The following is a 9,243-nucleotide window of genomic DNA, read 5'->3' on the forward strand; positions in this document are numbered from 1 at the left end:
CCTTGCAATTTCTGGCTGATCTCCTGCTTTTCTCACACAAAAAAAAAAAACTGAGTGTGTGACCTAGAACAGAAAGGAATTCTTGCATCTCCAGCCCCCAGGCTAGGAGAGACTATGCTTCTCTTAACATGAGCATTCACCTCTCTTGGAAAAGCTTCTGTAATTTATATATATATTTATATTTATATATAAAGCAGTAGCAAAATCATACCAAATGATAGTTCTGCAATAAAAACAAATATATAATAAAGTATTAAAAATAAGTAGGGTATTCTTTCATGTGGATCTAAAGGCAAAGACAAAAAATTTGACTCTCTTCAAAACCAGCTTCAGGAAAGACAACTCAGCATTGGCTTATCCATATCTAAAGGACAATATCCCAGGCCTAACAGCACCCTGTCTTTAGAGTTCACACTATCTTTTTTATCTTCTTATATCATGCCTTAACTTTTATTGACAAAGTGTTCATTCCCTAGAATTATATAATCTTTTATTACCTAGCAATGATTTCTTTGAAAAAAATATAAGTGATCCTGCGAGATGTAGAAGCAATCTATTCTGCTCCTCAAATAAAAGCCCAGCTATATGTACAAATTTGAGAAAGGAAAATATACAGGGTCCTTTAAAAAAAGAAAAAGTAGGAAATTAGTTGCATTAATCACTAATAGATACTGTATTTTAGTAAATATGAGTAATAAACATTGTTATATGGTCTCAAAAAATTATATGATTCCCAAATTATGCCTGTACAGGATGAAGCTCTACTAAATGCATGCAAAACTGCTAATCTAATGAGCAAAATGTTTTAAATAATGAAATCAATCAGACATCTTATGTCTTCCCTAGAATGAATTTTATTCATTAAAAAGAAAACCTCATGAATATCATCACTCCCAAATCCTCCTTTGTACTTGTTATAATCTTAGAAAATAAGAGGTTTTTCTCTGGGAAATCAGAGTCTTTCTGCATGGCCTGTTTGTGTTCAATACCTCTTACCACCACTGTGTAACTGGCACCTTTAATCTGCTGTAGAAGTAACCTTATCATCCCACTGGCATTCCTAGGAACACAAGCAACATCACAGCATGAGTTTGTTAATCACTTCCAAGGCAAACAAAAGCCCATTTTGCTGTCTTTGTATTCTGGTGAAGTTTGTCAATGTCAAGTCAAGCCTCTAAGGCAACACATCTTCAATTAGAGATGTAAAATCCAGTTTTGCATGCAATTTAAATCCTGCAAACTAGCAATCCTCTCACGGAAATCACAATTATTTCCATTCTTATGCGTCAGTATTCCTGATCTACCATCATTTTTCTCTTACATGAAGTGATGCTTAATTTCCAAGACTGGGATTTCTGATTTGCCTTTTAGTTTCCACATTACAGTCAGGCTAACACTGATAGATCTTTAAGCTAGAGGAACAAATTATATTCTTCTCTGCCACACTCTTTACACACCTCACAGATTCCCACTCCACCATCACCAAGAAAAGTTAGACTTTTCCCACCCTCTCCACTAAAACAATATAGAACAGGTTTATGACCAATTTAGTTTTGAAGAATTTTTTGTGCTGAACACGGAGAAAAATGTAACCATGGCTGGAGATGTATCTCTAAAACCACCAGAATTCCATAAGGGACAATGAATTTTGATTTAAATGGGTATGGTTGTGCGCATGTGAGGCCAGATCTTTGCTTGGTTAAATCAGTGTGTTCTCTTTGCTTTCAGGGAAATTGTGATTTACATCCCAAACCAGCACAGCACTGCAATGCCACTGAGGTCTGTAAGTGAAGTTCAACAGCAGCATTATATTGTTAATATAAAGCTAAAAACAATGGATTCCTAAATCACACACGTGCTGTGATCTAGAATATGAAACTTTTCTTTTACTTTTCTGAAACAGAGCTCGGAAACACACCCAGCCTAAAATGAATGAGGAAATGTCACAATTCAGAAAAATCTGACACCTGTTCACATTCTTTAAAGCAGAAATGTTCTGTGTTGCAAAAATGCTAGAATTCTCTTGTGTTCTGATGAGTACTCATTCAAAATTAGTGTTCTATTCATTAAAGCTTCCCTTGGCTTTTTTTCCCCTTTTTTTGTGGCAGAAAATCAGGCCTTCTTTTCCATTTTAAAAAATATATCCAAAATAGTCCAAAAAAGGTAGAATTTTTAAATTTACTGCCTCTTTGTTTTCAATTATTAGACTGTTTAATTTTCCTTTCTCACTTTTTACCCCATTGAATTTATTTGAACTTTATTCATCTGATTCACCCACTTTTTAAAGGCCTCTTTTTATTAAAAATCCTTTTCATTTCTCTCTCTTCTTTTCCTGCAGAATTCTGTCATTCTCGAATCTCCAGAAGACTTGAAAGAGTGTCAAATTTGCTGGAGGACATTGAGGGTGGTCTGGGATTTACTTCAGAAAAAGCAGAGATCTTCTTGGGAGATAATTCTGAAAGGAAAACTTTTGGAACATGATATACCTCCTTGTGCAGGGGGTAAAAAAATAAAGAAGCAAAGATGAGCTTGGGAGCTGTGGTAGGACAGGTATTTTAGTAATATTTGTCTTTTTTTTCTGATTACTCTATATAAATTAGTAAAAAAATTGAAATTTTAGTAATGCATCTGTTAAGGAGGGATATTTAAATGAAAAAGCTTCTATACATGCTTCTATACACAGAAAACCTGGCTGGAGCCAGGAGGCTCCACCTGCCTCAAAACACCTGGGATCAGGGATGAAAAAACAGTGGGATCAGGACCATTGAATCTGCAAAACAACTTGAAGCCAACAGATCTGTCAAAGGCATAGCAACCAAAGCAAAACAAAACAAAAAAAAAAACCTCTTCACAATTAGCCCACAGCCACTTAGCTCTGTGGTCATCAAAACACTTGAGAGAAAACTTGTTGCCAATATAGTCAAGGGCTCTCTTAATTTCATGCACTGTGACTTCAACCATTTATTCATGTCTCATTTTATTTCTCTAAAATTGGCCTCATTTAAAAGAAGGGAAACCACATTTCATGCTCTTCAGTTTCATTAAAGAGATACAAATCCTTTACCAAAAGAGGAATTCTCTAAATTAAACCATTGTAGCAGAAGAAAATATTGATATTGTGAATCTGAAAGGACTCTGACACAATCTATATTCTCCTGCATATCATTTTTATGGTATTATTTTTTAAAGGAAGAAAAAAGCTCCTCCCTTTAAAAAAAATGTTTTCAAACACATGATGGAATATGTAACACTCAGCTAAGAGTAACACAAATGAATTCTCTCACAGATTTTCTAAAGTTTGTCAAGAAAGAAGGTTACTGATCTCTTCCTCAACAGTGTGAGAGTACAATATTTCACCCTCTGAAACTAACTTGTATCTGCTTGACAAGGAAGGTGTGGTTAACTCCCTTGATTGATACTCATTCCATAGGAAATGTGACATAAACTCTATATGAATTACATAAGATAAATCCGGCATCATTCAATACGTGACTCAAAGTGAACTCAATTTTATGAGTAATTAACGAACAGCTCCAAATTTCAGTAGTTTTATATGTTTTCTTGGCTACAGGACATAAAAATACATCAAGAGTTTTTTTCCACAAGGATTAAAACCATTTATTTGGCTGACTTGAATGAAAGATGAAGCTCAGGTTTTATTCAAATCTTACTTCATAGCAGATGAGGGTCTTCAGTTCCCCTTTACATTCACATTCATTACAGAAAAGAACAGTCTGCTGGTGATTGCATCATGTGAAAATGACAAAATATTTTCATAAAAATCCCCACTGAAATTTCTTCCCTTTTTCAGGTTTGTCTGCAAAACAACAATAGGGGAAAAAAGAAGTCTGTCCTTTCTGTCTTTTAGGTGTATCTAAGGAAAAGAAACTATTCTAAACTAACCAAAAGCCTTTTCCATTAACACATTTTCCATAAACACCTTCAGTCCCTGATGTTCTCCACCTCCATCCTCAAAGCTGAACTGCTTCAGTCTCCTGTAGGTACAGCTTCCTGAAGAATCACCCTTCAGGATCCTTCTAAATGGCAAAAACAAAGAATCTAAGTCCTCTGTGCTTTCTCAAATTCCCTTTGACCTTACCACAGTAGCCCAAAATCCACCAAAACGCACAAACAATAATTTCCAATAATCCATCGGTATCCTTTTCCAATAATTCTGTTTATAAGAGGCAAGACACACCAGGGAGCATATTCCAAGGAACAAAAATGCTGTTTCTTTCACAGCCTGAATAGAAATGGAAGAAATATTTTCCAACTGGAAGGGCAAATTAATTAGTGAGCCTTGTCAAACTCAACCCCCCCCCCCCCCCATCAAATTAAGGGAAATGAAATATTAATTTTGTTATTTTAAACTCATTTTCCTTGCAGTCCACTGTAAATACTGAAATATAAGAAACATCCCATGAACACACATTCATAGCTCAGGGCTACTTCCCTGTTTCCAGGGATCAAGGAGACAAGGAGTACAAATCCATTACTTACTGACTTGTTGCAGACTTCTTTTTTTTTTTAATCATAAATAATTTTTCTACATTTACGTGACTCTTTGGATTCCAGAATAAAATGCACATTTTCAGAAAGATTCTGATCTGAGTGGGTCAGGAAAAGGACCATGAAGCATCACAAATGGTCATGGCCATAAACCACCCTGGGTTTTACGCATCTGTTAAGGTAGATTGCCTGAAGTGAATCATGGCCTCAGCTCATAAAGATTTCATGCTTTAATCCTTGCCATACATCAATAGCAATAATTTAAAAGTTTGTAGTTTATCTATTTCTCTATGTAAAACAGTGGATTTCCCCCTCAGTGTGCTGGGTGGGAGAGTGAGTTCCCTAAAACATTACACACTGGGAAGCTGTGGCCTAGCATACCTTGCCAATTTTGCCTGAAGCTGTTTCTGTCTACAATAGAGAAAAGGAACTATCATTTATTTCAATGGATGCTGGCTCAGATGGAAAGACATTTTAGACAAAGCTTTAGGGACTAGTTTTGATACACAGGGTTTTGGGGGGGGGGGGGGGGGTTTGGGTTTTTTTTGTGGGTGTTTTGTTGTTGTTGTTGTTAGTTTGTTTTTATTATTGCTCGTCTCTGTGTTTCCTGGTTTTGCTGAAGTAAAGAGCAGCTGTTCTCATATGCTTACCAATTCAAAGCTGCAAATACAAAAGTTGCATCCAAATTCCCTTTTCCTTTAAGAGTTCAGGATAGATGATGCCTTGTTCAATGGAGAACAGAACTAAGTTCATAAAAGGGAGGAAGGGGAGTCAGCCTCACGATTCCACCAACTGTGGGAAAAAGTACTTCCCTGTAAGTATATCTGGAATTTCTTGCTCCCCACAATAGAACAGATACTGCATTAACATGGTTCACACATGGAAAGCTGCTCCCCAAAATTGTTCTAGGGTCATTGCAGTGACAACCCTGTTAGAGTGACAACCCTGAGGCCATCTCAGCAAAGCTGGCTTTTTTCCAGGACAATAAGACAAATGTGATTTCTCCACAATGTGTGCCCCCTATGCTGTGTTCTGTTGCATTTGCAGATCAGTTGCAGACACAGCACAACTGACCTGAATGTGCTCAGTGAACCTGCCCTGCTTTCCTGGGCGCTCAGCAGTCCAAAAATATCATGTTGTCTGCCCCAAATAAACCTCCTGCAAGATAAGTAGATATGACAAGAGAAACATGAACTCAGAGTAAGAGGTACCACAGAAGCATTTAGATTACACGTGCTGTGAAACCTGCCCAGAAATTTGTCCAGGTGTCTGCTATGTGCAGACACATTGCCAAAGCAGCCCTGCAGTTCCACAGATACAGCTCCCACCTGCCAGCTTTCCAGCAGCAGGTCTGTCCAGGGAAAACACTGCACCCAGGCAGCAGGATGCATGCTTGCCAGGAAACTGTCTGGCTTTGAGCTGGGCTGTGCAAGGCAAACCAAAGTGCAGAACTCTGCTCTCCAGTTAGCTCAGGCATCAACAAAACAGCAGCCACTGCCATGACAAAGCTTTATGTATGTCCTTCAAGTGGGGTAGAGTTTGTAGCTGTAGGAAGAAGAGAGATCCCCATTTGATCCTCCCTTGGTAAACTCAGGGAGGGAAATTAAGCAAATCTCTGCAGCTGGAGAGCAGAGCTGCTGAGCTTTGGAAGCAAAAGGATCCAGCTTGGTGGGGAGGGCAGGCAGACAGTGCACTACACTTCACTGCTGAGGAGAGGTTTGCCTCTCTGACACACCAGAAAACAAGAGAGCATGACTTCTAGGTGCAGCACTTTGTATGACTTCTCCTGCTGTCTCAGACACTGAAATGAGCACTGCTGTAAGTCACTAACCTGCATGCAAGTCAAGTGCAACACACCGTGTATTTTCCCACACAAGTTAAAGGCCCATTCAGAATCCCAAATAATCATTTACCCTCAAAAGAATTTGCTCATTATGTGCTTTGCCTGGCCCTCATGGTCTTGCAAAGCCCTCTGAATAGTCAGGCCTGAAATAATCTCCTGCTGCCTGTAACGCTGGCCTTTCTTTCTTTTCATGTAACTGCAAACAGAAACTCCTTATTCACAAAGGAAAAGGTTATTAAACTCAGCAGAGTTATTCTAAAAAAGATAGAAATGAACTTTGACTGCAATCTTAAGTGTGAGTCTTGCCTGGAAAGCTGTTTGCCACACAAAAGGCAAGCAGGGAGCACAGATTCAAGGCTGGCCATTTTCATGTGTAGTCACCATTAAGCTGACAAGAGAGCAATCTGCTACCTCACTTTGTTATGAATGGTGCTTTAAATTTGTTACTTTTATGGAGGGATCCTTTAAGCTGCATGTTCTCTTGACACAAACCTCCCTGTTTTAAACAAGGCATACATCTCAAAATGATTTAGATGTTTGTGGTTGACACTACTCAGTTGCATCACTTACGCCAGAGTGACTCGGGTGAGCAACACGAAGACAGATAAATCTAAGCAGCTGGAGCCCTGTCTGATGAAATCTTTAAATCCACAGTGGTTCACCTGTTAAACAACATCACAGTCATGACATGAAAACTAAGCTGGTGGTTAGCCAATGAAAGTGCACCACAGACCTCCAAAGGCCAAGTTGTAACTCACCTGCTTGTTTTAAACAGGATGATGAATGACAGTGGAAAAGGCACTCAGTCTCCCTTCCTTTAATGCCCTTCTTTGTTTCATAGCTGGACTGGCCAGCTACAGTATTTCTTTTACACACAAAGCTCACTAACTCCACTCCAAACCTGAAGTATTGAAGCTGTTCTCTCTGCTAACCTTTGCCTGCTGCACAAATTGCCACAACAACCTCGCAGCTACTGTGATGGAGGTGCAATGCCTTGGAAAAAAACCATGGTCTGGAGCTGGTGAGAATGATTATTAGCACCAGCCACACTTGGTAATAATAAAAGAGATAATCTGTATTTAACTATCTTGTTGGTAACCATCAAGAAATCAAATGAGCTAATTACTTTTTCCTTTCTTTCCCCGCTGATCTGCAATCCCTGGATGAATGCTGTGTAAACCAGAAAAATTTTTGTGGCCATCCTTTAGTAATTGACCTTTAGCTCTCCCCATTTCATTTGCCCTAAGTGTTAATTGACTTTGAAAAAGCAGTATATTATCCTTTTAGAAAAGAAAGTCTGATTTGTGCCCGCCAACATCTCACAGCATCAAAGCCCTGTTAAATCATAGAGCAATACAGCTGAAAATGAGTCTCCAGAAGAAAGGGAAAGAGAGTGGGGGAAGGAAGCACAATTGTTATTGACAGAGCTCCACTGCCATCTAGAGAGAATCTGCACCAGCCAATTTTCTGAAGGAGAGGTTGTAAGTCAAAATATCTCCATTCTGATGTTGGGGGAGGTAGGAACTCCACTCAGATTCACTGTACCTATTAATTTTTTTTAACCAATTTTTAGTAATCAGCACAAAAAGCAGATCATATCCTGGAATATGATCTACCATGAATTCTATGGAAATCATGGGAGCAAGCTTTAAAGGCTCACTTATAAGCTCCCCTGAAATGATGTACAGTATCTGCACAGCTTTGTTTCAAAGAAGCTTCTTTGAAGAAGTGACTATCTTTGTAGAAAGGTGTTTCATTCCTAAACAATTTACATTTTAAAGGACATGTTATGTCCTTGGCAGCTGCCTTTATGATGTTGCCTGTCACTGAGAGAAAGAAACAATGTGCTATACAGGGTAAGATTTTTGGGTTTTTTACTCCTTCAAGTAAATAAAATTTTATTTTCTTCACGTTTTATATTGTGAAGGCACCCACAGAACACGTTACTAGTAAGAGTCCACCTTTAATCTGACTGATTTAATTTTCTCTGACCAAAAAGCCACAGAACTCCATTCAGTGTATGAGACAGGTCAGCTGCTATGAAAACTGGAGGAGTGTCCCCCACTGGGAGCAGCTAAGTCAATACAATCCCAAAGCAGCTGACACGACCTGGCTGAGTGCATCTGGAACAAAAGGAATTATTTTAAGGTACAGCCAGCAACTAATTCAACTGTGTCACTAATGAACCTCAAAATGGAGGGTTCATTACTGCTGTGTCACAAAAACACTCAGGAGTGACTTGTGGTGCCCTTGGTCTCCATCACTTATGGATTTAGCTTCTGATTAAAGAGCAGTGTGGAGCTTTTAACAGCCATCATCTGTCTACTGACTCTGAAAATTTCAAAACCAAGACCTGTTTGAGGACTGCTAGTTAAAAAGGCAGCCAGGATATTTTTTATAGTGCAGCATAGTTTGTGATTGCTTCCTTTGTGAAATCCTACTGGACTGAAATAGCTTAAGATATACAAAGTAGTAAGTTAGTTTGTGCTTATTTCCTTTAGCTAGCTGGTTAGGTGCTCTGTGGTTGCCCATTTTGGCAGTAGTAATGACTTAATTGTCACTACCATTAGTGACTATTAAATTATAACGGTAGAAAATGGCACAGAAACTTATAATGGTAGCTAAACTTTGGTTAAATATCTGTTAAACATGATACATTATGCAATTATGAGATTATCCGAATTATTTTTCATCGTATTTCCTGACTAAATACAGCACCTCAAAACAGGTTTATCAGGGAAATTAGATTCATTTTCACTGAAATACACTGAGTACAGTTAGGTTTGCAAAGCCAAGAAGTGCTTTCAGTGAGGGTACTGTCAGTCTTTCTTGCCCCTATCAATGCTGACACTGATGATTCCTGGATGGAAGAGCACAGCAGTTGTGAATGA

General features: G+C 38.5%; 1 long non-coding RNA gene across 1 annotated transcript; it reads right to left on the minus strand.

Annotated features, from left to right (window-relative positions):
* Positions 1–3,599: 3,599 nt before the first annotated feature.
* On the minus strand, positions 3,600–7,723 carry LOC113459092 (uncharacterized). Its single transcript, XR_003379959.2, has 4 exons — positions 6,923–7,723; positions 5,584–5,667; positions 3,904–4,037; positions 3,600–3,817 (listed from the first exon to the last, which is right to left on the minus strand). It is a non-coding gene; the product is annotated as an uncharacterized LOC113459092 (long non-coding RNA).
* Between the last annotated feature and the right edge of the window lie 1,520 nt (positions 7,724–9,243).

The sequence above is a fragment of the Zonotrichia albicollis genome, chromosome 5, assembly GCF_047830755.1.
Source record: "Zonotrichia albicollis isolate bZonAlb1 chromosome 5, bZonAlb1.hap1, whole genome shotgun sequence".
Classification (NCBI taxonomy): domain Eukaryota; kingdom Metazoa; phylum Chordata; class Aves; order Passeriformes; family Passerellidae; genus Zonotrichia; species Zonotrichia albicollis.